We start from the raw sequence: 27,546 nt of genomic DNA, 5'->3' as shown, positions 1-27,546 counted from the left end.
AAATGTATCTACGTCTTCATTTCCCCAAAATATAGACTCTTAGCTTTCATTTGACACCCATTTTGATAGGCTTCTATGAACTTCACGTTAGTGCTTACGGGTCCTTTTCCATGGATTGGCCCCACTTCAGATGATTGATTGAGACGCAGCCCAGGTCAAAGCAGGGCCTTGTGAAAACTCCCCCACTTCTGTTTGTTTATCGCTCAATGTGAGGGAGGGAAAATGAATAGAATATGCAGATGAGGCGCACTGGGCTGCTTGTTAGACGCCCACATCACACCGTGTGAAAACCGCAACGCTGTTCTCGCCCACATCCTTCCAGCATGTTAGCAGCACCTGGCCCCAAATACATAGGCCTACTTTAGTAGTTAGTGGAAGCCAAATGTATTGACTCTACATGCGGATTATTAGTCAACTCCAAAAGTGCAACTCTTTGGAAGTCCAGGCAGGTTCAAGCTAACGCACAAAGTATTTTTAAGATTTCTGTTTGTAAATGGCCGTGATGGCGTGTACTGGAGAGAGTATAGAGGGTATTGGGGAACTGGAGGAAGAGGGAAGGGTGAGTAGGTTGGTCGGGACAGATTTGTGTTCACACTAATAGAGTAACGCGATCTCCATTTCTTAACTGGGATGTGTAAGGGTAGTGGAACCCCGCAACTGATGGTGCATGTGTATGTAGCTTGTTGAATCACGTGTTAGGCGTCTCTCGCTCTCTGTGTGTTTGTGTGTGTGTGTGTGTGTGTGTGTGTGTGTGTGTGTGTGTGGGTGTGGGTGTTTTGGAGGGGTTGGGGAGGACGGGGGGGTGCATGTGTATGCGCGCGTGCATGCGTTTGGAGCTGGTGTTTTACAGTCCACTAATCTCAGCCCATTCTCCTTCAGCCAAAACCGCTTTCTCCCTCTTTACACAAATTAGCACCAGCCCACGCACTCACACATTAAGTGGGCTGTCAGACCAGGGTTGGCTACAGTATGCTCTCTCAATTTCTTTCTCTCTCACTCCTAATAACCTTCCTTCTCTTCCTCTTTCTCTTCAGCAATCTCTCTCTCCCAATCACACTCTCTCTTACTAACCTCTCTCACTTTCTTCTCTCTGTCTCTCGCTCTCTATCTCCTCTCTCCCCCTCGCTCCTTTTTTTGGGGACCAGGGGGAAGACCTGTGGTGACAATCTGTTGTTGAGCAAGGGATAGGTGATGGGGGGAGGAGTGGAGAGGGAGTGAAGGAGTGGGGAGAGAAAAGAGGAGAGATAATGTAAGTGACAGACCCTGTTGGCTCGTCTCAGTCATCTCACTGAGCAGCCTCTTTATTTAGCACACTGAATTATAGATGAGCGTTTAAGTGCTGGAGAGACAGACCCAGAGAGAGAATAGAGAGACGGGGAAGAAGAGGGAGATATGGCGCGAGAAGATAACAACTGAGATGCAAAGGAATGGAGAGCGTGTTGTGAGGGAGTGAGACCAAGAGAGAAAGACGGGAAGAGTGGGAAAGGAGAGGAAGAGTGGCACACTGTGCAAATAAACCCTGATTCATTCAAATTTCAAAACTCAAGTATGAAAATCAGGAGAGGCCCGGGTTCGATCCCGGACACAACCGGCCGTGATTGGGAGTTACATAGGGCGGCGCACAATTGGCCCACTGTCGTCCGGGTTAGGGGAGGGTTTGGCCGGGGAGGCTTTACTTGGCTCATCGCACTCTAGCGACTCCTTGTGGTGTGCCGGGCGCCTGCAGGCTGACCACGGTCGCCAGTTGAACTTTGTTTCCTCCTACACATTGGTGCGGCTGGCTTCCAGGTTAACCTGGGCGGGTGTTAAGAAGCGAGGTTTGGCGGGTTATGTTTCGGAGGACGCATGACTCAACCTCCTAAGCCCATTGGGGAGTTGCAGCGATGAGACGATCGGAATTGGGGAGAAATAAAATAAATCAGGAGAGGGCTGTCATTGATTTTCTACTCACTTGTCTTTTCTTTTACTCTCTTTCTCCCACTCTCCCACTCTTTCTCTTCCCGTTTTCAGTGAGCATGCCCGTCCTCTTCATACCACATTCACAGACACGCTGCCACATCATTAATGCATGTTTCAAGCTGAACAACTGGCACGGAGGCTCTGTGCCCGTCCCAAATGGCACCCTCTTCCCTTTATAGCGCACTACCTAGTGGTGCACTATATAGGGAATAGGGTACCATTTGGGACACGTGCTCTGTTTTACAGACGGGAAAAGATACTCGTGAGCTTCCTGTTTACCCTTTGTCTTGTTATTCTTGAAGTTGCAGATGAGTAGGGGTAGATAAGGTTGCCCCCCTAGACACTGACCTAAGGTCCCCTCCCCCCACACGCAGGAAAGCAGGACCCTTACCCCGGCCAGTGTGTCCTGTCTGGCACCGATACTGGTGGACCTGGGTGCGGGTGGGAGCTAGTTGAGCTACCTGCTCGCAGTATGTCAACAGTATGGCTAATCTCTTATACCCCCATACAGAAAGCAGACTTTATCCTCCACTCAGTGTATTATGTCATTGTGAGGTTGACCATCCGGTAGGATTTGAACAGTGAGGAGGCATACGAGGAAGATGTGGTTTTTTCTTGTCAAAGTGACGCTTTTTATTAGGAGGTGAAGAATTAATATAGCCGGCGACTGCACAAGTATTTACGAAAAGAAATAAACAGGACGATGAACAAAAAGTAGGCCTAATCAACTCAAAAGAAAACTTAGGCTCAATAATTGCCTGTTAACCCAGCAGCATGCCTTCCTTACCCTGTCCGGTCCCTGTCTCTCAAATACAGAAATGACAGGGTTTAAATATCAATACTCATGATGCAACTGACCAATGAGAAGAAGCCTTTTCACACTCTGTTCAATTCAACAGCATGAATTAACATCTAAATGTCTTCAGATGTTACACACACATGAATAACCTTGAGCGCATACTATATATCGATAACGATGCAAACATGCTTTTAGCATGAATAAAATCTGAGATATGAGCATGTACAGTACTAGTCAAAAGTTTAGACACACCTATTCGTTCCAGGGTTTTTCTTTATTTTTACTATTTTCTACATTGTAGAATAATAGTGAAGACATCAAAACTAGGAAATAACACTTATGAAATCATCTAGTAACCAAAAAAGTGTTAAACAAATACAAATATTTAGTTTCAATTTACTTGCATTTAAGAGCAGTTGGAGGCCATGGAAGGAGATTTGTATGGCATTGAAGCTCGTCTGGAGGCTACTTAACACAGTGTCCAAAGAAGGGCCAGAAGTATACAAAATGGTGTCGTCGAATAAACCAATCGCTCTTGAACGCATCCCATTGCCTGTCAATTCTCTGACAAGGAAATTAACAGATAAATCTGTCATGACTCTCATGACAGTGGATCAAAGATCCATCAGTTAGGAAAATGTTTGAAGATAGCCAGACCCCCTCTCTCCCACAGAAGAGGGAAGGGGGTCTGTGCCGGTCTTTGAACTTTAACACTGGGTCGTAAATTTAAGCAGGTGGGAACTTTCCCTCTCTGCCTTTCAGTATCCACGAAAGGAATGCTTTGTCTAGAGAGAGTGTGGCCCACCTAAAAACTCTAACTTCCAAAGATTTGACAGTGGAACATTAATTTCTGTTAGGAATGGTCCGGGGGAGGGGAGGGGGGTCTAAAATGAATCCTGTCACATTGTTTATTATTTTGTGATGTCATTAAGGATGGTATATCAAGGTAACGGTAACTCTGAAAGTGTACGTGTTTACATTTAAATGTTGTAGAAATTATTTAATTAAATATGAGAATACTTTTGTGAAGATAACAATGTGATTTTAGCCTTCTAAATGAGAATTGTTTTTCATCTAAACTTGTGCCCAGTCAGTATCCATTTCCCAGTGAGCTCAGTGTTCATACCAGCATGACGGAACACCCCCTTTGGCCAGAGTGCTTAAATAACTCGTTAAGAATTAAAATACAGACCAGCGTGACAGACAGCGGGGGCTGAACGTTACGAAATGGTTAGAAACTTTGTACTGAGACCAGACAGCGTGGAGCGGTGGCTACACATCTGAAAATAGTTTAAACTCTATAGACCAGCCGACGTACAGTGGGAGCTGAATGCTACAAAATGGTTAGAAGCTCTGAAACTCTCAAGACGTGTGAAGAAGGTAAAGACTAGACCAGAACATTCAGTCTGGAGCTGTGCATGAAAGTGGTCATAGAACTTTGACTATAGACTCTGAAACAACCGTGCATATGTCTGGAGTATCTATTCTAATGAACATTCCAAGACCAGAGAAGCTCTACAACTAAGAAGGACATTGTGACCTCTGGTGGACAACCAGAGCCTTACATCGAGCCACTACCCATAAACGGATTGATTGGTTTCAACAGAGAGACGAAGGAGAAAGACAGCTATGGGTAAATATATACAGTTGAGGTCGGAAGTTTACATACACTTAGGTTGGAGTCATTAAAATTCGCTTTTCAACCATTCCACAAATTTCTTATTAACAAACTATAGTTTTGGCAAGTCGGTTAGGACACCTACTTTGTGCATGACACTAGTAATTTTTCCAACAATTGTTTACAGGCAGATTATTTCACTTACAATTCATTGTATCACTATTCCAATGGGTCAGAAGTTTACATACACTAAGTTGACTGTGCCTTTAAACAGCTTGGAAAATTCCAGAAATTATGTCATGGCTTTAGAAGCTTCTGATAGGCTAATTGACATCATTTGAGTCAATTGGAGGTGTACCTGTGGATTTATTTCAAGGCCTACCTTCAAACTCAGTGCCTCTTTGCTTGACATCATGGGAAAATCAAAAGAAATCAGCCAAGACCTAAGAAAAATAAATTGTTGACCTCCACAAGTCTGGTTCATCCTTGGGAGCAATTTCCAAATGCCTGAAGGTACCACGTTCATCTGTACAAACAATAGTATGCAAGTATAAACACCATGGAAATCGCAGCCGTCATACCGCTCAAGAAGGAGACGCGTTCTGTCTCCTAGAGATGAAGGTACTTTGGTGTGAAAAGTGCAAATCAATCCCAGAACATCAGCAAAGGACCTTGTGATGATGCTGGAGGAAACAGGTACAAAAGTATCTATATCCACAGTAAAACGAATGCTATATCGACATAACCTGAAAGGCCGCTCAGCAAGGAAGAAGCCACTGCTCCAAAACCGCCATAAAAAAGCCAGACTACGGTTTGCAACTGCACATGGGGACAAAGATCATACTTTTTGGAGAAATGTCCTCTGGTCTGATAAAACAAAAATAGAACTGTTTGGCCATAATGACCATCGCTATGTTTGTACGAAAAAGGGGGACGCTTGCAAGCTGAAGAACACCATCCCAACCGTGAGGCACGGGGGTGGCAGCATCATGTTGTGGGGGTGCTTTGCTGCAGAAGGGTCTGGTGCACTTCACAAAATCATGAGGCAGGGAAATTATGTGGATATATTGAAGCAACTTCAAGACATCAGTCAGGAATGTAAAGATTGGTCGCAAATATGTCTTCCAAATGGACAATGACCCCAAGCATACTTCCAAAGTTGTGGCAAAATGGTTTAAGGACAACAAAGTCAAGGTATTGGAGTGGCCATCACAAAGTCTTGACCTCAATCCAATAGAAAATATGTGGGCAGAACTGAAAAAGAGTGTGCGAGCAAGGAGGCCTACAAACCTGACTCAGGTACACCAGCTCTGTCATGAGGAATTAGCCAATATGTCATGTTCTGACCCTAGTTCTTTTGTTACTTCTTTGTTTTAGTGTGGTCAGGGCGTGAGTTGGGTGGGTTATCTATGTTTTGTTTTTCTATGTTGAGTTTTTCGTTTGGCCTGATATGGTTCTCAATCAGAGGCAGGTGTAAGTCGTTGTCTCTGATTGGGAACCATATTTAGGGAGCTTGTTTTCTATTGTGTGTTGTTGGTGGTCATTTTCCGTTTCAGTGTTTTCACCATTCGGGACTGTTTCGGTTTTCATTTTGTTTCACTTTGTTAGTTTTGTATTTTGTCGTATTCATTCTCATTTAAAGACATTATGGATACGTACCACGCTGCGCATTGGCCTGACATTTCTTACTCCTCGTCAGATGAGGAGGAAATATTCCGTTACACAATATTCAACCAACTTATTGTGGGACACTTGTGGAAGGCTACCTGAAACGTTTGACCCAAGTTAAACAATTTAAAGGCAATGCTACCAAATATTTATTGAGTGTATGTCAACTTCTGACCCACTGGGAATGTGATGAAAGAAATCAATGCTGAAATAAATCATTCTCCCTACTATTATTCTGACATTTCACATTCTTAAAATAAAGTGGTGATCCTAACTGACCTAAGACACAGAATTGTTACTTAGATTAAATGTCAGGAATTGTGAAAAACAGAGTTAAATTGTACTTGGCTAAGGTGTATGTAAACTTTCGACTTCAACTGCATGTCATGGTATTCTGTGTTATTATTTAGTTAGTTAATAAATCATTGATTAAATCAATTTGTGTAGTACTGAATATTCAAAAGGACTAGGGTTCTTGCGGATCCACGTATTATGAGACGTTCAGAATGAGATTGATTAGGTAATTATTAATAATTGACTGTTTTGATGTAAGAGATAGCTGTATATCTTTAGAGTTTAACAAGTTACTATCTCCCAACTTAAACAACTTTTCCCGTGGTGCCCCAAGTTCCTAATGAGTTCACTGTTACATGTTTAATTTAATCGAGTAACAATTAAACATAATTCGTTTGATAAAATAAATAACAGTCATCAGATTAATGATAGTCACGTCACGACAGTCTACCATCATTTAGGAAATACCAGGTAATACATTTACCAAAAGGACATCGCTAACCCCACATTATACAGTTAATTAATACATGTACTTTTCATAACCGTTTACAATGTCTGATTATTGATATAAGGCATGTCTTTAGATTATGTGATGGAGATCATAGGACGATTGTCACTGTTATATTGCCCTGGCAGGCATTTAGTCATAACAGTCGATGGCCACATTCATTTTGATGCTGTCTTTCACTGACTCACACTCACTCACTCACTCACTTATTTACACATTTATTAACTCACTCACTCGTTTTTGTTCGCTCACTCAATCAATCCCTCAATCACTCACTCCTTCACTCACTCAATCTCTTGCTCGCTGACTCATTCACTCAAATTTACTAATTCACTCAGTAACTTGTTCGCTCGCTCAATCAGTCGCTCAATCAGTCCCTCAATTACCCCCCGACTCCCTCACGTGCTCATTTTCTCACTCACTCACACATTTATTAATTGACTCACTCATTTGTTTGTTCACTCTCGCGCTCAATCACTCCCTCAATCACTCCTTCAATCACTCCCTTAATCCGCCCTGACTCGCTCGCTCACTCATGCTGTGAGCTCGCTCTCTCTCTAGCTCTTTACAGTGTAATATTTAGGCGATGCAAAGCCACAACCCATCCCCACCCCCCCTTCCCCACCCCCTAGTCACAAGTTGTAAAGTAGAAAAGCCTCCCTCATAGCTCGGTGGACATGTGGAAGACTTAGTTCAAATACTCTATTGTACAGTGGCCAGATTGTTATATTCAGGGGTCGATTAAACAGCCATGTCATGCTGTTCATTATGGCTAAGGGATTTTGATCCATCAGTCAAATCATGTGTTGGTCTCATGCTCACGTCGGAACCAATGTACCATTCATGGAGAACAAAGACAGGGATTGAGCTGACCATTTGTACTCCTTATAAAATTACACATGAACTAATTTGACTTTATTACAGTAATTGACCAACCTCTGTCATTTTTCATGGAACATATGATGTTGTGCTATGACTAGGCTATATTTCAATCTAACAGCATTTCCAGTGGATTTAATGAAACAACTACAAGCTGTATGCATCGAATACGACTGCATGATGTGTATGGCACGTGTATTACGGGGGAACACATTTTAGGGGGATATAAAATATCTGTGCTGTATACAACTTAGAGCCAACTCCGAGGGCAAGTGGCCTGCATGTATAGCACACTGTCGTGGACTGTAAACAGACAGTCGTACGTGTGTACTGGCACTGGGTGTGGTCCTGTGGAGAGGGGAATGGAGGAAGACAGGAAGAAAGGAAGACTGGTCCAGAGGACAGGTATCATGGATCACCTTGACCCCTCCATGGGGGCCGTCTGCTACGGCAGAGCTACCGCTGGGCTGGCGTGGACCAGCCTGCTCACTGTACCACAGCGCAGGTGTGTGTTCCTCGTGTGTGTTCATGCTCATGTTTATGTTCTGTGTAAATACCTTCACGCTTGCTTGTGCAAGATGCAAAGTTTAGTAACAGAATGATGGCACAAAGAGCACAAGCTGTCACTTGCCAATCTTTCCATCTGCACTGTTCTTACAGTAAATGTAGTCCTTGTGCGTAGAGTTGTATGGTTTGTTTAACGTTGCAAATCATTGGTTTTTGTTTGACATACATTTTAATGAGACAATTCTGAGTCTCAGCATCGTTCTGTTACTGTGACATTTTCTATATGTGTCTGACTGTGCATTTTGGTATGCACCACCTATAAGCATATCTTCTAAAACAAACAGATGACAAAAGTTCTAGATCTTGGAACGCACAGAGTAACCAACCTTTCGTTAATTTTAGCAGAGCGATTAAACCACCAGGGAAGCAGAGTCCACAGAGTGATTTGCCGCAGTTAAATTTCACAATGAAAGGCCTCCCACCTGCTGTACATGTGTTTGCTGCCGCCCCCCCAGAACCCTGGTGCCTGACTCTCAGATGGTCCTGACGGCTCCTGCTCTGTCCCCCGTGTTGGCATCAGTGCCCGCTCGTGGTGCCTGGCCAAGCGGGTGAGAGCCGGGAGCCAGCTGCCTCGGTTTTGGAAACCGTAACGGGGGCAGTGGGAGCTCACATGGGCAAGTATGCGCGCGCACACATTGACTGACACATCGATCATTGCTAAAGGACTTGTCTTCTTAGCCTCTTGATGAACGGCTGGGCACTGGTGGTTTTTGAGAGGTACAGTTGAAGTCGGAAGTTTACATACACCTTAGCCAAATACATTTAAACTCAGTTTTTTACAATTCCTGACATTTAATCCTAGTAAAAAGGCACTGTCTTTGGTCAGTTATGATCACCAATTTATTTTAAGAATGTGAAATTAATAATAGTATAGAGAATGATTTATTTCAGCTTTTATTTCTTTCATCACATTCCCAGTGGGTCAGAAGTTTACATACACTCAATTAGTATTTGGTAGCATTGCCTTTAAATTGTTTAACTTGGGTCAAACATTTCGGGTAGCCTTCCACAAGCTTCCCACAATAGTTGGGTGAATTTTGGCCCATTCCTCCTGACAGGTCTGATGTAACTGAGTCAGGTTTGTAGGCCTCCTGTTCTGCCCACACCTTTTCTATAGGATTGAGGTCAGGGCTTTGTGATGGCCACTCCAATACCTTGACTTTGTTGTCCTTAAGCCATTTTGCCACAACTTTGGAAGTATGTTTGGGGTCATTGTCCATTTGGAAGACCCATTTGCGACCATTATTTAACTTCCTGACTGATGTCTTGAGATGTTGCTTCAATATATCCACATAATTTTCCTGCCTCATGATGCCATCTATTTTGTGAAATGCACCAGACCCTCCTGCAGCAAAGCACCCCCACAACATGATGCTGCCACACCCGTGCTTCACGGTTGGGATAGTGTTCTTCGGCTTGCAAGCATCCCCTTTTTCCTCCAAACATAATGATGATCATTATGGCCAAACAGTTCTATTTTTGTTTCATCATTCCAGAGGACATGGCTTTTTTATGGCGGTTTTGGAAAAGTGGCTTCTTCCTTGCAGAGCGGCCTTTCATGTTATGTCGATATAGGACTCGTTTTACTGTGGATATAGATATTTTTGTACCTGTTTCCTCCAGCATCTTCACAAGGTCCTTTGCTGTTGTTCTGGGATTGATTTGCACTTTTCGCACCAAAGTACGTTCATCTCTAGGAGACAGAACGCATCTCCTTCCTGAGCGGTATGACGGCTGTGTGGTCCCATGGTGTTTATACTTGCGTACTATTGTTTGTACAGATGAACATGGTACCTTCAGGCATTTGGAAATAGCTCCCAAGGATGAACCAGACTTGTGGAGGTCTACAATTAATTTTTCTGCGGTCTTGGCTGATTTCTTTTGATTTTCCCATGATGTCAAGCAAAGAGGCACCGAGTTTGAAGGTAGGCCTTTAAATACATCCACAGGTACACCTCCAGTTGACTCAAATTATGTCAATTAGCCTATCAGAAGCTTCTAAAGCCATGACATCATTTTCTGGAATTTTCCAAGCTGTTTAAAAGGCACAGTCAACTTAGTGTATGCAAACTTCTGACCCACTGGAATTTTGTTACAGTGAAATAATCTGTCTGTAAATAATTGTTGTAAAAAATTGTGTCGTGTCATGCACAAAGTAGATGTCCTAACCGACTTGCCAAATTTATAGTGGAGTGGTTGAAAAACAAGTTTTAATGACTCCAACCTAAGTGTACGTAAACTTCCGACTTCAACTTTACCTTGAGTAAATAGCAGAGTACTAGATGTAGTCTGAAGTAGACTGTGCATGTTAAAAGGAAGGGCTCTCCTTCATCTCTCTCTTCCTCTTATTTCACTTCTTTAGAAACCTTTATCCCTCACATCTCCGTCATAATGTTGTAAATCATGTTAATCACTCGTTTCATATTTCCTGTCAATAAAATCACCCTACCAATAAACTGATCGAACGATTGCATGATTTTTGGGCCCTTGTATCAGAGCCTCACAGCTTTCCAGTCCATTGTGTCTGGTCCGTGAGAGAGGAGAGGAAGAGACTCTCGTCAGGCCCACGCCTTGCCTATTAGAACGCATGTCATTAGGCACTGGAACAGAGCTGGGCGATATGGACAAAAAATCCATATCGCGATCATGATTATTAGAACGATTTATAACAATGTGCATCAGTTTTTATTTTTTTTTATTTTTGATCCTTTAAACTACCACTACTAGTTTGATGGTTGTAGCCATCCGTTGTCCCATTAACAATCTCCCATATTAGTTGTTCTACTTGTTTAATCCAGGTTTCACGTTTACCAGAGAGATAGCACATAGACTGACAAAGATATAATGCAAAATGGAGTTAAACAGTATGATATAACTGCAGACATGCCGTAGAGTATGCCCTCCATTTAACCCAGTCTGCCCCCTTTAAACATACACACACACACACATACACTAACAGACTAGACTGAAATTAAATCTGTTGAAGGGCAGGGCAAGGAGCTGAGGCACATACTTGTTTTTTGTCTTCCGGCAGAGCGGGCAATTCTCTAACCTACTTCATCTGAACGTACTTTGCTTGGCTCAGTGGCATTATCCTGAAAACAATATCAGGTTGGGCTTATATTTTCTAGGATTCATTCTCTGTGAGTGTGTGTGTGTGAGAGAGAGAGAGATTGTGTGTGTGTGTGCTTCTGAAGGTTGTATGTGTGGTGGGGGCTAAATTTGACCATGTTAGTATGTTATACATTTTTTATAGGGCATAGTCTGATTTAGGCACCCCGTCTGTCTGGCAGTCTGGCAGCAGTAACCGTAGAGACCGACGTTTGGAGTGTGTGACCTCAGAGAGGAACGTCTGCTCTTATTGTACAGTTGTTTACTAGTTACACTTAAGGAGCACATTGCCCTTAATTAACCTTTGATTCACCACCTACATCACCATATACATGTTAATATGTGTACCAGCTTGGATGAAGTATAGTTGGGATCTGTAGCTATAAGTGGAAATGAGGTATAAGACACCTCACACCTCTAACCTCGAGTCTTCCCCTGAACTCAATTTTTTAAGCCTGTTAAAAGTCAGTGAATTTTCAGTATATGGTTTCCTGCGTCTCTTCTAAATTACTACAATAAAGTATTTCAGTGGTTCCCAAACTCTCATGGCCCAGGACTCCATTTGGTATCTCAAAACTCTCGCGACCCCAGCCATGAGAAAAATGAACAGCTAATGTTTACTTTTTTACTTGGGGCTATGGCAGTCAATTGAAACACATTCTAACAGTATTTCTGATCGTCTTCTCAACTCACTATCACATACTTTTAACGTGGGGCTATGACAGTCAATTGCAAATGACTCTGACCTAATGTCTCTAAATCTCACCACCGCTAATGAGATGGGTGTGCTTGATGTCAAAACTTCTCAAAGTCAGGGGGCGTGGTATACAGTGCGTATCTCTGCTGTCGATATTTGGTTTTAATGCCGACGAGAGCACTGAATGCAGCTTCACACAGATATGAACTGGCGAAGTGTACCATGAGTTTTATGGTGCTTTCAAGACAACTGGGAACTCTGAAAAATACAAGGTCAAAGCATGACGTTAGTGATCTTCAGGTCGGAAAGTCGGAGCTCTGGAAAGAGGTCTGAGTTCCTGAGTTGGAATTCCGAGTTGGATGACCGTTCAAAGCGATTTTTCAAGTTGTCTTGAACTCAGTGAATTTCCGAGTTCCCAGTTGTTTCGAATGTGGCATTAATGCTCAGAGGGAGACGGCAGGTTATTCCCCTCTGTCTGCTGCATTCGGTCACATGACAGCTGGATCAGCTGTATGATTTCACTTATCGGCATGTAAACTGAGCCAGGATCACAGTCAAATGGATTGGGAAGTAGTTCCCAAAGTGCTCTTCCCAGCATTGGAAGTGAGCAGTCATCACTCACAGAACGAGGGAGAGCTCGGTTAGTTGCTTTGGATAGTTTGTTGTTCTGGAAAGTTTATTAAAAAGTTCAGTTAATACCTAGCTACCTTTTGAGTTTGGATCCTGCTATGCAGTTGGCATCAGTTGCTGGGACTGCTACTCTCTGTCCAGTGATCCTACCAATCAAGGCCGGGTCTGAGGAACTGCTTGGCGTAGCAGCTAACCTAGCTGCTAGCTAGCTAGCTGCCTATCAAGCTAGCAAAGTTTTCTTGAGGGCCTGAACGCAGCCCGCGACGAGGTTAGCCATTGTGGCTGGGACCACGGATAGTCCCGGGTATGTGGCTGTCTAGATCCCTGCTGTTTGTTGTTTCCAATCTTCCCTGCAACCTGCCCTGTCTGAAACTGTGAGGAGTAACAGCGTAACCTGCGTTGCTACCATAACAAAGATGAAAGCCTGCGGAAGCACTGTTGAGGACAGTGGTGTCTCTCTATCACAGGTGAAGGATCTTTTAAATGAACAAAAATAGTTCTACAACAAGAAAATAGGTTCAAGTGTTTTGTCCAAATACTGGTGGAGTCAGCTAGTTAAAACCTGTTTGGGATAGGGGGCAGCATTTTCACGTTCGGATGAAAAGTGTGCCCAAAGTAAACTTCCTGCTACTCAGGCCCAGAAGCTAATATATGCATATTATTAGTGGCATTGGATAGGGAATACTCTGAAGTTTCTAAAACTGTTTGAATGATGTCTGTGAGTATAACAGAACTCATATGGCAGGCAAAAACCTGAGAAAAAATCCAACCAGGAAGTGGGGAATCTGAGGTTTGTAGTTTTTCAACTCATTGCCTATCGAATATACAGTGTCTATGGGGTCATATTGCACTTCCGAAGGCTTCCACTAGATGTCAACAGTCTTTAGAACCTTGTTTGAGGCTTCTACTGTGAAGTGGGGGTGAATGAGAGCTGAATCAACCAGAGGCCTGCCAGAGTGCCATGAGCTGATCACGTGCGCACACGTGAGAGCAACCTGCGTTCCATTGCAATTCTAAAGACAAAGGAATTCTCCGGTTGGAACATTATTGAAGATTTATGTTAAAAACATCCTAAAGATTGATTCTATACATCGTTTGACATGTTTCTACAAACTGTAATATAACTTTTTCAACTTTTCTTCTAAACTTTCGCCTGGACTTGCCCGCACCTTGTGAGTTTGGATTTGTTTACCAAACGTGCTAACAAAAGGAGGTATTTGGACATAAATTATGGACTTTATCGAACAAAACAAACATTTATTGTGGAACTGGGATTCTTGGGAGTGCATTCTGATGAAGATCGTCAAAGGTAAGTGAATATTTATAACGCTATTTCTGACTTTTACTGACTCCACAGCATGGCTTGTTTTTGTGTCTGAGCGCCGTACTCAGATTATTGCATGGTTTGCTTTTTCCATAAAGCTTTTTTGAAATCTGACACAGCGGTTGCATTAAGGAGAATTATTTCTATAATTCTGTGCATAATACTTGTATCTTTTTATCAACGTTTATTATGAGTATTTCTGTAAATTGATGTGGCTCTCTGAAAAATCGCCGGATGTTTTCGAGGCAGAACATTACTGACCATAAAGCGCCAATATAAACGTTACCGTCCCACACCAGAAACAGAAACATTCAGAAACAGAAATACTCATTATAAAAATTATTGAAACTTACAAGTGTTATACATCTTTTTAAAGATGAACTTCTTGTTAATCCAACCACGGTGTCAGATTTCAAAAAGACTTTACGGTGAAAGCATACCATGTGATTATCTGAGAACAGCGCCCAGCAGACAAATCATTACAAACAGTAACCATCCAAGTAGACGAGTAACAAAAGTCAGAAATAGCGATAAAATGTATCACTTACCTCTGATGATCTTCATATGGTTACACTCACAAAACTCCCAGTTACCCAATAAATGTTCAGTTTGTTTTATCTAGTCCCTCTTTATATTCAAAAACCTCCGTTTTGTTGGTGTGTTGTTATCAGTAACCCATTGGAACAAAGCGCGGTCGCAGACTGACGAAAAATCAAAAAAGTACCATAAAAGTTCGTAGAAACATGTCAAACGATATTTATAATCAATCCTGAGGTTGTTTTGGTCATAAATAATCAATCATATTTCACCCGGACAAAATCTTCGTTAATAGAAAAGAAAAACTCCCGGTCACGCGCTGGACTCATTTCTGGAAATGTCCACTGTCCACTCATTGAATGTAGTGTTTCTCCCTAATTTTTTCGAGCAAAAGCCTGAAACAATGCCTAAAGACTGGCCACATGTAGAAGCAGTCATAGGGATCATGAACTGTGTCATAAGTCTTTGTATGATGGATAGGCTTTCAATGGAAAAACACAATTTCAAAATAAAAGCACTTCATGGATGGATTTTCCTCAGGTTTTTGCCTGCCATATCAGTTCTGTTATACTCACAGACATTTTGGAAACTTTAGAGTGTATCCAAATTTCAATCCAAATCTACCAATTATATGCATATCCTAGCTTCTGTGCCTGAGTAGCAGACAGTTTACTTTGGGCACGCTTTTCATCCAAAATTCCGAATGCTGCCCTCTACCCTAGTGAGGTTAATGGACTGCTGAATGTATATTTTTTTTCTTGCTTTGTTTGCACTTTTCCATATCATGTACATCTCTGATAAGCTACCCAGGAAGGGCTGAAAATAGCCCATATTAATATATGTAGCCTTAGCAATAAGGTTCATGAAATCAATAAAGTGTTAATGTCAGATAACAATGATATATTACCCATTTCTGAGACTCGCTTAGATAATTCATTTGATGACACAGCAGTAGCAATACAAGGATATAACATCTATACAGCAACAACTCCCCCAATGCTCATGGCTTAGGCAATCCTGGTTTAGGAAGACCACCAAAAACCCTGAAATTTCCATCCCTAACTATACCATTTTCCAACAAGATAGAACTGCCAAAGGGGGCGGAGTTGCAATCTACTGCAGAGATAGCCTGCAGAGTTCTGTCTTACTGTCCAGGTCTGTGCCCAAACATTTGAGCTTCTACTTTTAAAAATACACCTTTCCAGAAATAAGTCTCTCAACGTTGCCACTTGCGATAGACCACCTGCCCCAGCTGTGCCCTGGACACTATATGTTAATTGATTGCCCCCCATCTATCTTCAGAGCTCGTGCTGTTAAGTGACCTACACAGGGACATGCTTAACACCCCGGCCATCCTACAATCTAAGCTTGATGCCCTCAATCTCACACAAATTATCAATGAACCTACCAGGTACAACCCGTAATCCGTAAACACGGGCATCCTCATAGATATCATCCTAACCAACCTGCCCTCCAATACACCTCTGCTGTCTTCAACCAGGATCTCAGCGATCATTGCTTGCATCCGTAATGGGTCTACGGTCAAACAACCACCCCTCATCACTGTCAAACGTTCCCTAAAACACTTCAGCGAGCAGGCCTTTCTAATCGACCTGGCCTGGGTATCCTTGAAGAATATTGACCTCATTCCGTCAGTAGATGATGTTCAAAAAATGTAGAACCAGGAACAGATATAGTCCTTGGTTCACTCCAGACCTAACTGGCCTTGACCAGCACAAAAACATCCTGTGGCGTACTGCATTAGCATTGAATAGCCCCCACGAAATGCGGGGAAGTTAGGAACCAATATACATATGCAGTTTGGAAAGCTAAGGGTAGCTTATTCATATAGAAATTTGCATCCTGTAGAACAAACTCATAAAAGTTATGGGACATTGTAAAGTCCATGGAGAATAAGAGCACCTCCTCCCAGCTGCCCACTGCACTGAGGCCAGAAAACACTTTCACCATCGAAAAATCCATGATAATTGAGAATTTCAATAAGCATTTCTCTACGGCTGGCCATGCTTTTCACCTGGCTACCCCTTCCCCGGTCAACTGCCCTGCGCCCCCCCACAGCAACTCGCCCAAGCCTCCCCCATTTGTCCTTCACCCAAATCCAGATAGCTGATGTTCTGAAAGAACTGCAAAATCTGGACATCTACAAATCAGCCGGGCTAGACAATCTGGACCCTCTCTTTCTAAAATGATCTGCCGAAATTGTTGAAACCCCTATTACTAGCCTGCTCAACCTCTCTTTCATATCGTCTGAGATCCCTAAAGATTGGAAATCTGCCGCGGTCATCCCCTCTTCAAAGGGGGAGACACTCTAGACCCAAACTGCTACAGACCTATATCCTGTCTTTCTAAGGTCTTCGAAAGTCAAGTTAACAAACAGATTACCGACCATTTCGAATCCCACCGTACCTTCTCCACGATGCAATCTGGCTTCCGAGCTGGTTATGGGTGCACCTCAGCCACACTCAAGGTCCTAAACGATAACATAATTGCCATCGATAAGCAACAATACTGTGTGGCGGTATTCATCGACCTGGCCAAGGCTTTCGACTCAATCACCACATTCTTATCGGCAGACTCAACAGCCTTGGTTTCTCAAATGACTGCCTCGCCTGGTTCACCAACCAAAACTCTGATAGAGTTCCGTGTGTAAAATCGGAGGGCCTAATGTCCGGACCTCTGGCAGTCTCTATGGTGGTGCCACAGGGTTCAATTCTCGGGCCGACTCTCTTCTCTGTATGCATCAATGATGTCGCACTTGTTTGCTGGTGATTCTCTGATCCACCTCTAGGCAGACGACACCATTCTGTATACTTCTGGCCCTTCTTTGGACACTGTGCTAACTAACCTCCAGACGAGCTTCAATGCCATACAACTCTCCTTCCGTGGCCTCCAACTGCTCTTAAATGCAAGTAAAACTAAATGCATGCTCTTCAACCGATCGCTGCCCGCACCTGCCCGCCTGTCCAGCATCACTACTCTAGACGGTTCTGACCTAGAATATGTGGACAACTACAAATACCTAGGTGTCTCGTTAGACTGTAAGCTCTCCTTCCAGACTCACATTAAGCATCTCCAATCCAAAATGAAATCTAGAATCGGCTTCCTGTTTCGCAACAAAGCATCCTTCACTCATGCTGCCAAACGTACCCTCGTAAAACTGACTATCCTACCGATGTCATTTACAAAATAACCTCCAATACTCTACTCAACAAATTGGTTGCAGTCTATCACAGTGCCATCCGTTTTGTCACCAAAGCCCCATATACTACCCACCACTGCGACCTGTACGCTCTCGTTTGCTGGCCCTCGATTCATACTTGTCGCCAAACCCACTGGCTCCAGGTCATCTACAAGTCTTTGCTAGGTAAAGCCCCGCCTTATCTCAGTTCACTGGTCACCATAGCAGCACCCACCCGCATCACGCGCTCCAGCAGGTATATTTCACTGGTCACCCCCCAAAGCCAATTCCTCCTTTGGCCGCCTTCCCTTCCAGTTCTCTGCTGCCAATGACTGGAAAGAACTGCAAATATCGCTGAAGCTGGAGAATCTTCTCTCCCTCACTAACTTCAAGCACCAGCTGTCAGAGTAGCTCACATATGTACCTGTACATATCCCATCTGTAAATAGCCCATCCAACTACCTCATCCCCATACTGTATTTATTTATTTATTTTGCTCCTTTGCACCCCAGTATCTCTACTTGCATTTTCATCTTCTGCACATCTATCACTCCAGTGTTTAATTACTATAGCATTATTACCGCGCCACTATGGCCTATTTTATTGCCTTACCTCTCTTATCTTACCTCATTTGCACACAATGTACATATACTTTTTTCCCTACTGTATTATTGACTGTATGTTTGTTTATTCAATGTGTAACTCTGTGTTGTTGTAGGTGTCGAACTGCTTTGCTTTATCTTGGCAGTTCGCAGTTGTAAATGAGAACTTGTTCTCAACTAGCCTACCTGGTTAAATAAAGGTGAAATAAATAAAACAAATAATAATGTTTTTTAATGCACAGTACTAGTCAAAAGTTTGGACACCTACAAATTCCAGGGTTTTTCTTAATTTTTTACTGTTTTCTACATTGTAGAATAATAGTGAATACATCAAAACTATGAAATAACACATTGAATCATGTAGTAAACAAATATATTTTATATTTGAGATTCTTCAAAGTAGCCACCCTTTGCCTTGATGACAGCTTTGCACACTCTTGGTATTCTCTCAACCAGCTTCATGAGGTAGTCACCTGGAATGCATTTCAATTAAAAGGTGTGCCTTGTTAAAAGTTAATTTGTGGAATTTATTTCCTTCTTAATGCGTTTGGGCCAATCAGTTTTGTTGTGACAAGGTAGGGGTGGTATACAGAAGATAGCCCTATTTGGTAAAAGACCAAGTCCAAATTATGGCAAGAACAGCTCAAATAAACAAAGAGAAACGACAGTCCATCATTACTTTAAGACATGAAGGTCAGTCAATATGGAAAATATCAAGAACTTTAAAAGTTTCTTCAAGTGCAGTCGCAAAAACCATCAAGTGCTATGATGAAACTGGCTCTCATGAGAACTGCCACAGGAAAGGAAGACGCAGAGTTACCTCTGTGCAGAGGATAAGTTTATTAGAGTTACCAGCCTAAGAAATTGCAGCCCAAATAAATGCTTCACAGAGTTCAAGTAACAGACAGATCTCAACATCAACTGTCATGTTCAAATTGCAGCAAAGAAACCACTACTAAAGGACACCAATAAGAAGAAGTAACTTACTTGGGCCAAGAAACACGAGCAATGGACATTAGACCGGTGGAAATCTGTCCTTTGGTCTGATGAGTCCATATTGGAGATTTTTGGTTCCAACCGCTGTGTCTTTGTTAGACGCATAGTAGGTGAATGGATGATCTCCACTTGTGTAGTTCCCATTGTGAAGTATGGAGACGGAGGTGTCATGGTGTTGGTGTCCTTTGCGGGTGAGACTGTCAGTGATTTATTTAGAATTCAAGACACACTTAACCAACATGGCTACCACGATACGCCATCCACTCTCGTTAGTTCTTAGTGGGACTATCATTTGTTTTTCAACAGGACAATGTCTCAACACACCTCCAGGCTGTGTAAGGGTTATTTGACCAAGAAGAAGAGTGATGGAGTGCTGCATAAGATGACTTGGTCTACACAATCACCCGACCTCAACACAATTGAGATCGTTTGGGATGAATTGGACCGCAGAGTGAAGGAAAAGCAACCAACAAGTGCTCAGCATATGTGGGAACTCCTTCATGACTGTTGGAAAAGCATTCCAGGTGAAGCTGGTTGAGAGAATGCCAAGAGTGTGCAAAGCTGTCATCAAGGCAAAAAAATAAGAATTTGTTCTTAACTGACTTGCCTAGTTAAATAAAGGTAAAACCAAAAAAACAATAACCCAAACAATTCTACAATGTAGAAAATTGTAAAAAATAAAGAAAATCCCTTGAATGAGTAGGTGTGTCCAAACTTTTGACTGTACTGTATAGCGAACAAGCGTCAATGCGTCTTCTCGGCCCTCACAGCTAACGTCCATTTGGAAAGCATAAGCTAGGGAGTTTTTGAGCTGTTAAGTCAGAGTTTCCTCTTGATTGCCAGCAATAGCATAACTTATTTGTTGAATTGTTATCTTATAAAGGTGTTGATGCTTCTGTGCCTCTGCCTCCCCACACATTGTTTTCACCATATCAATTGCGGCCGTTAATGTCAGTCTCTGCAAATGTATGTGGTTTCATAGCATAGTGGGCCTAGCCATTCACCGTGGGAATGATCCAAGTGTGGCCTTTTCCCATGATCTAAGGGCACTCTCTGGATTACTTTTATCTTTTCGATTTTTAACGTTAACCATATTACAATGATTTTGAGATACAAAGACGATATTATAATTTTCGCAAGGGTTTTCAATCCAATTTTCATATAAGGCGAACCTATATGGAGTCGCAACCCCTAGTTTGGGAACCGCTGAGGTATTCTATAGGCCCTGTGGATACGCACACACAAACGCACAAATTCACTTACTCACTCACTTACATACACAGCTCCTGGACAGTAGACCACTGTAATCAAAGCTCGGTCTACTGATCCGGGAAAGAGCCTCCACTATGATCAAGCCAACCAAAATGGAGCCCGAGACCAATGGCTAATGTTAGCTTGTAGTATCTTCCCTCTGAGGTGATGTTTAGCATTGGCGTTAGCATCCTGACCCGCTTCCTCAGTGGCCTGTTGGTTAGCGTCCACCCTGAGATTAGAATGTTGGGGGTTCGATCCCCACTCTAATCATATCAAATACTCTAAATATAGGACCTGATGCCTCTCTACTTGGCACTCAGCATTAAGGAGATAGATTGGGATTAAGGCCCTGGGATAGACTAGTGTGCTGTCCAGGGAGTGTCAGGCTACTTCTTGTACATAAAGCTGCCTCAAGCTACAAAAACAGAAGATGGGCTCATGCCCTACAGTATTGTAATGGTCGTTGTTGGAAGGATTGGACCAAGGTGCAGCGTGTAAGGCGTTCATCATGTTTATTAATGTGAACCAGCAACAAAACGAACATGCAGCTTTGTAGTGCAAAAGGCTACAATACAAAAACAAGATCCTACACACAACAGGTGGAGAAAAGGCTGCCTAAATATGATCCCCAATCAGAGACAACGATAGACAGCTGCCTCTGATTGGGAACCATACCAGGCCAACATAGAAATACAAAACTAGAGTACCCACCCTAGTCACACCCTGACCTAACCAAAATAGAGAATAAAAAGGCTCTCTAAGGTCAGGGCGTGACAAGTATGGCCCGTTCTGGCTCAGACAAGGCATACTTACTCACTTCTCCCCTACCTCTCTGATATATTGAGACTCTAATATATAATATAAACTGGGTAGTTTGGATCCTGGATGCCGATTGGGTAAAACAGTGTTCCAGCCGTGAGATGATATACTACCAGTTTTACGGGTACTGTAAAAAAAATATCTGTTTACAGTTAGTATCGCGACGCTGTTCTTGATATACCACTGCAAATGACAAGAGTAAAACAATAAGTATTTTATGAAACACATTTCTCCTTGCTTCTAGCCCAGCATTTGGTATACAACAACGGGGATCTCTACAAACCTTGCTGTCTGTTTCTCAGACCTTGGCAACAATGAAATTTGCTAATGCGATCGATCTCCCTGTACCAAATCAAATCAAATCAAATGTTATTGGTCACATACACATGGTTAGCAGATGTTATTGCGAGTGTAGCGAAGTGCTTGTGTTTCTAGTTCTGGCAGTACAGCAATATCTAACAAGTAATATCTAACAATTCCTCAACACACACCTAATACACACAAATCTTAGTAAAGGAATGGACTAAGAAAATATAAACGTATGAATGAGCAATGGCAGAGTGGCATAGGCTAAGATGCTATAGATAGTACCATAGAGAGTGAACGATGTTCTGACGAGACCACAACTATGGATATTGTGGATAAATCCAAAGAAATGTTCAAAGAAAACAGCTAAAACAAACAAAAATGCAGCTAGTTTTCTGTCATTTCAGCTGCAGATTTGGATGTGATTTTGGTGTCTGTCGATGGCTAGCAGCTATTCTTTGATTTCATAGCCATGATGGAAAAATAATTCACAAACAGATTATTGTCTGGACTATTTCCTCTGCTGGAAGGATGATAGTATATTAATTGATCAAAACCAAGATTTTTATGAACATTTTTATGTATGTTGGTAACCAGTTCATAACAGCAATAAGGCACCTCAGGGCTTTGTGGTATATGGCCAATATACCACGGCTGTATCCAGGCACTCCGGTTTGCGTATAACAACAGCCCTTTGCCGTGGTACATTGGCCATATACCGCACCCTCTCGGGCATTATTGCTTAAATAGACTACATATGCCATTATTATATGCCTCTACTCAGGTACTCCCTAGATAGTGCTAGCCATGCTAGCTTTAGTGCACAGGGTCGTGGCTCACATGACTTAAAATGGGCTGGACTGGGTTAGGTAGCTAGTATAGCTAACGTCTAATTGCCCTCTCACTCTGCAACCACTCTTGAGTAACCTAGCAGGGACTTACCATTGAGGGAGAGGGGAATATAAACTGTAACAGGGAAGGAGAAAGACACTACAAATGAATGAGTTGAGATCGTCAATGCACCCAAAAGCTCCGAGTGGACATGGGTTTTTACAAGCGAGAGGGGTTTTTACAACCATTAAAGTTTCCAGGCCTTGTTTTCCAGAACAAAGGCAAGTTGATTGGTTGTTGGTGTGTTTGTTTGGTTCGTTACTGGTGTAAAAAACTGTTTGTTAGCAGAGCAGAGGCAAACAGGCAGCCTTAGTTGTGCGTATTTGATCTTTATTTAGAATATATGTGTGTGAAAGCATTTCTGGTTGTAATTCCTGGAATCTGTGTGTGTGAAGGTGTTTGTGTGTTGAGGTGGGTGTGTGTCCATGCCCACGTGTTTGTTTGTGTGTTTGCTTGTGTGTCTGTGCCTGCTTGTTCGTGTCTGTGTTTGTGTTTGTGTGTGTGCATGAACGTCCTTTGTCTCGGTGCGGCCTGACATGAGCAGAAACGACCATTCATGGCTGCAATTAGGTGACGGGGTGAAACAAACAAGCAAACAAAGACCGCATCAACTGTTTTCAGGAATATTATAATTGCTCCTCCTCTGAAACAAAGGGCCTCTGGCTGGCTCCCAGAAACAGGAGCGGAGGGAAGACATCAAGTTTCCAACCGTGTCTCTCTGGCAAGCACGTACGCATGCATGCATATTCACACATTCACAAGCGAATACGCGTGCACATACACACACATACAGATAGAACCCAACACCTATGTCAGTGCCCGACAGTCTCTCTGAGAGACACAGCTATCTACACCTACAGTGCCTTCGGAGAGAATCCTTATTGCGGTTATAAACCCGGTTACCGACATATACAAAAAATGAGTGACATATTTTCATTATAATCTTGGTTTTGATCAATTAATTCATACTATTTCATCCTTCCAGCAGAGGAAATAGTCCAGACAATAATCTGTTTGTGAATTATTTACACCTACAGAGCCTTCGGGAAAGTATTCAGACCCCTTGACTTCTTCCACATTTTGTTACGCTACAGCCTTATTCTAAAATGTATTAAATAAAATAAAAATGTCCTCAGCAATCTACACACAATACCCCATAATAACAAAGCAAAAACAGGTTTTTAGATTTTTTTGCACATTTATCAATAACCTAAACAGAAATACCTTATTTACATACGTTTTCAGACCCTTTGCTATGAGACTCGAAACTGAGCTCAGGTGCATTCTGTTTCTATTGATCATCCTTGAGATGTTTCTACAACTTGATTGTAGTCCACCTGTGGTAAATTCAATTGTTTGGACATGATTTGGAAAGGCACACACCTGTCTTTATAAGGTCCCACAGTTGACCGTGCATGTCAGAGCAAAAGCCAGGAGGTCGAAGGAATTGTCCGTAGAGCTCAGAGACATTATTGTGTTGAGGCACAGATCTGGGGAAGTGTACCAAAAATGTCTGCAGCATTGAAGGTCCCCAAGAACACAGTGGCTTCCACTTTTCTTAAACGGAAAAAGTTTAAAACCACCAAGACTCTTCCTAGAGCTGGTCTCCCGGCGAAACTGAGCAATCGGAGGGAAGGGCCTTGGTTAGGGAGGTGACCAAGAACCCAATGGTCACTCTGACAGAGCTCTAGAGTTCCTCTGTGGAGATGGGAGAACCTTCCAGAAGGACAATCATCTCTACAGCACTCCACCAATCAGGCCTTTATGGTAGAGCGTCCAGACGGAAGCCGCTCCTCAGTAAAAGGCACATGACAGCCCGCTTGGAGTTTACAAAAGACACAAGTGTCATGTCTGGAGGAAAACCTGGCACCATCTCTACGGTGAAGCATGGTGGTGGCAGCATCATGCTGTGGGGATGTTTTTCAGTGGCAGCGACTGTGAGACTAGTCAGGATCGAGGGAAAGGTGAACGCAGCAAAGTACAGATCCTTGATGAAAACCTGGAGAGACTTGAAAATAGGTGTGCAGCAACGCTCCCCATCCAACCTGACAGAGCTTGAGAGGATTTGCAGGGAAGAAGGGGAGAAACTCCCCACATACAGGTGTGCCAAGCTTCTAGCGTCATACCCAAGTAGACTCAATGCTGTAATCGCTGCCAAAGGTGCTTCAACAAAATATTGAGTGAAGGGTCTGAATACTTATGTAAATGGTATATTTCATTTTTTTTGGTGTAAATGAACAAACATTTTTAAAAACCTGTTTTTGCTTTGTCATTATGGGGTATTGTGTGTAAATTGATGAAGGGGTAAAAAAAGAACGTAATCCATTTTAGAATAAGGCTGTAACGTACCAAAATGTGGAAAAAGTCAAAGGGTCTGAATACTTTCTGAAGCCACTCTAATTACTCAAACAATTTCATTTAAAGTTTGCTCAATCTATTATTGACGTTGTATTAACGTCTATGTATTATTAATGTTGCAGCATTAACCAAAGAGGTGGCCATACCTCACTACCGGCAGCGGCCAGCTCAACGTGGCGTGCAGCGCCATAATTCAATTATTGTATATCTGTCTTGGGCTCCTGTTGAAAGGGCTAGTGTGACTTGGTTAATGTAGAGAGGGGAAGTGGCAGAGAACGAGAGAAAGGTATTATAAATAATATAAATCAATCATAAATGATGCTGTATTACACATTTATTCAGAGTCAGGCCTGATTCCCTAGGGGGAGAGGAGGAGAACATTTCAAATCTCCATCCCTCTGTAGTGGAGGGAGAGAGGGAGGTGGTTGAAAGTCTCTCTTTGTTGGAGTTGTCATTTTCCTCTGGGAATGCAGCACGGCCTCTTGTTGTGGAGCGGACGCCTGACACATTACTTATTCATCAGCCTTGTCTGCATGACACACACACACACACACACACACACACACACACTGCATCATTAAGCCGGATGCATTATTTACCACAAACACATACACATATGGATGCAGGTACACACACACACACAGAATATACACACATGGCACACTGTTCTGGTAAGTGTTTAGATGGCTCCCACATGCCAGCAGACGTAGAACAAACCCTAAACACCCCAGTGAAGGAGAGGAAAGTTCACAAACAGACCTCACTGTCGCTTTAGACTTCCTCCACTTCCTCCACTTCCTCCAATAATGTCATGGAATTTGGAAGGGCGCTGGCTCGTGAATGCGTCTAATCATCTCCATACCTTCCGTGTCTAGGGAAATTGACACTATTTCCGTCTAGCCGATGTGGCTTTACTCCAGAGGGGGAAATAAAAACAGGAGTTTGTGTGAGCACCTGCGGGGGTGGTGTGTGCGTGGATGTGTGTTTAGGGCGGGTGTTTAAGGAAAAGCAGACAAACTTCCAGGAACTTTGCATCCTGACCTGTCTCGTTATGGGATGATGTGGAATTTCGGTGGGAAGTACGGTAGAAAACACAGATGTGTGTTTGTCTGTGTGAGGAGGGTTTTCCCCCTGCGTTTTGGTCCAGTGTCGGTGGGAGCAATTAGGTGTTATCAGTGGCATATGGCTGTGAAGCTGTGGTAAGAGTTTGACGTCAGGGACGCTAGAGGTCAGAGATAAGGTGACCTAATCACAGCCGTGTGTGTGTGTAGAGGCAGGGAGAAACAGGGCGTCAAGACGGTGATGGTGGGTGGTCAGAGTATTCAGCAAACTAGAATGTTGCAGAAAGCAATTTAAGGAATAGAGCTGGCATGATTCCCTAGTCTACGTGACAGACACTCATGTTGGTTCTTCACAGCACTTTTCTATCTGAAAGTTAGGACCTCAGAACTTCTACCCGGTTAGACAGGGGAAGAATGCTGTCCAACTATAGGTTTGTGTTTCCTGGGCCCATATTTATAAAGCATCTCAGAGCAGGAGTGCTGATCTAGGATCAGTTTAGCCTTTTAAATCATAACAAATAAGATTACGTGGACAGGGACGACTGAGGAGAGGAGACTGGTAAGCATAGCAACATCCAACCAGAGGTGGCAATGGCATTAGCAACAACTGGCTTTTGACTGTGAAGAGACGTGCATGAACGGAAAACCAAACAAGAGGCATCCCAGTTAAGGGTTTGGTAAGTCTCTCTCTTCTCTCCGATCTCTCCATCAGCTAGTCCAGCGAATTAACTCATGACTGCTATAGAGGGATGGAGAGAGTTGCCGGAGAGAGGAAGGGATGAAGCGAGAGGGGCTGATGGTACAGTACGTACAGTTAGGGGGCTAGATGAGAGAGAAAGTGAGAACTTGCGGTAGAGAGGGCTAGAGACATGGAGTAAGGGAGACATGTAGGAAGACAAAAGGAATATATAGAGACTGAGGGGGAGAGGCAAGGGATAGCTGGAGAGGGGATTTATAGATAGATGGAGAGAGATGGAGAGAGGGAAATAAGGCAATCTAACTGCGGCGTCTCGCAGAGCCACTCGCCACAGTGACTTGCTAATCTGTAAATCTTCTGTAGAGCACTTTCCCTGTAGACCAGAGTCTACTGCAGACTGTCTGGACAGTGGCCACATAGCAGTCTGGAATCACACCCCACCCATGTGGACTTAATAAGAGAGGGATGGTGAAAGAGGGAGGGACGGAGAGAGAGAGAGAGAAGAGGGTGAGAGAGCAAAAAAAAGAAGGAGATAGAGATGGATGACTAGGAGAGTGATGATGGAGAAATGGGCAACAGATGAAAAGGAGAGCATTGGGATGGAGGGATCCGAGGAGCGAGAGAGACGGAAATGAGGGAGGACAAGAAGACTGGCTAATGGGGTAGGAAAAGAGCTAGACTTAAACATAAGGACAGAGCAAGGGCATGGAGTGAGGGATGAAAAAGAGGGTGAAAGAGAAAGATTTGGAGTAGTACGAAAGGAGAAAGTATA

The 27,546-nt window shown here is 43.0% G+C and overlaps 1 protein-coding gene across 4 annotated transcripts in view; it reads left to right on the top strand.

Annotated features, from left to right (window-relative positions):
* Nucleotides 1-27,546, top strand: part of LOC129821382 (histone deacetylase 4-like) — a 268,758-nt gene that overhangs the window by 107,545 nt on the left and 133,667 nt on the right. The gene's annotated exons all lie outside the window — the stretch shown is intronic.

The sequence above is a fragment of the Salvelinus fontinalis genome, chromosome 23 (assembly GCF_029448725.1).
Source record: "Salvelinus fontinalis isolate EN_2023a chromosome 23, ASM2944872v1, whole genome shotgun sequence".
Taxonomy (NCBI): Eukaryota; Metazoa; Chordata; class Actinopteri; order Salmoniformes; family Salmonidae; genus Salvelinus; species Salvelinus fontinalis.
The sequence above is the reverse complement of the archived record's forward strand: the minus strand, read 5'-3'. Positions and strand labels throughout refer to the sequence as shown.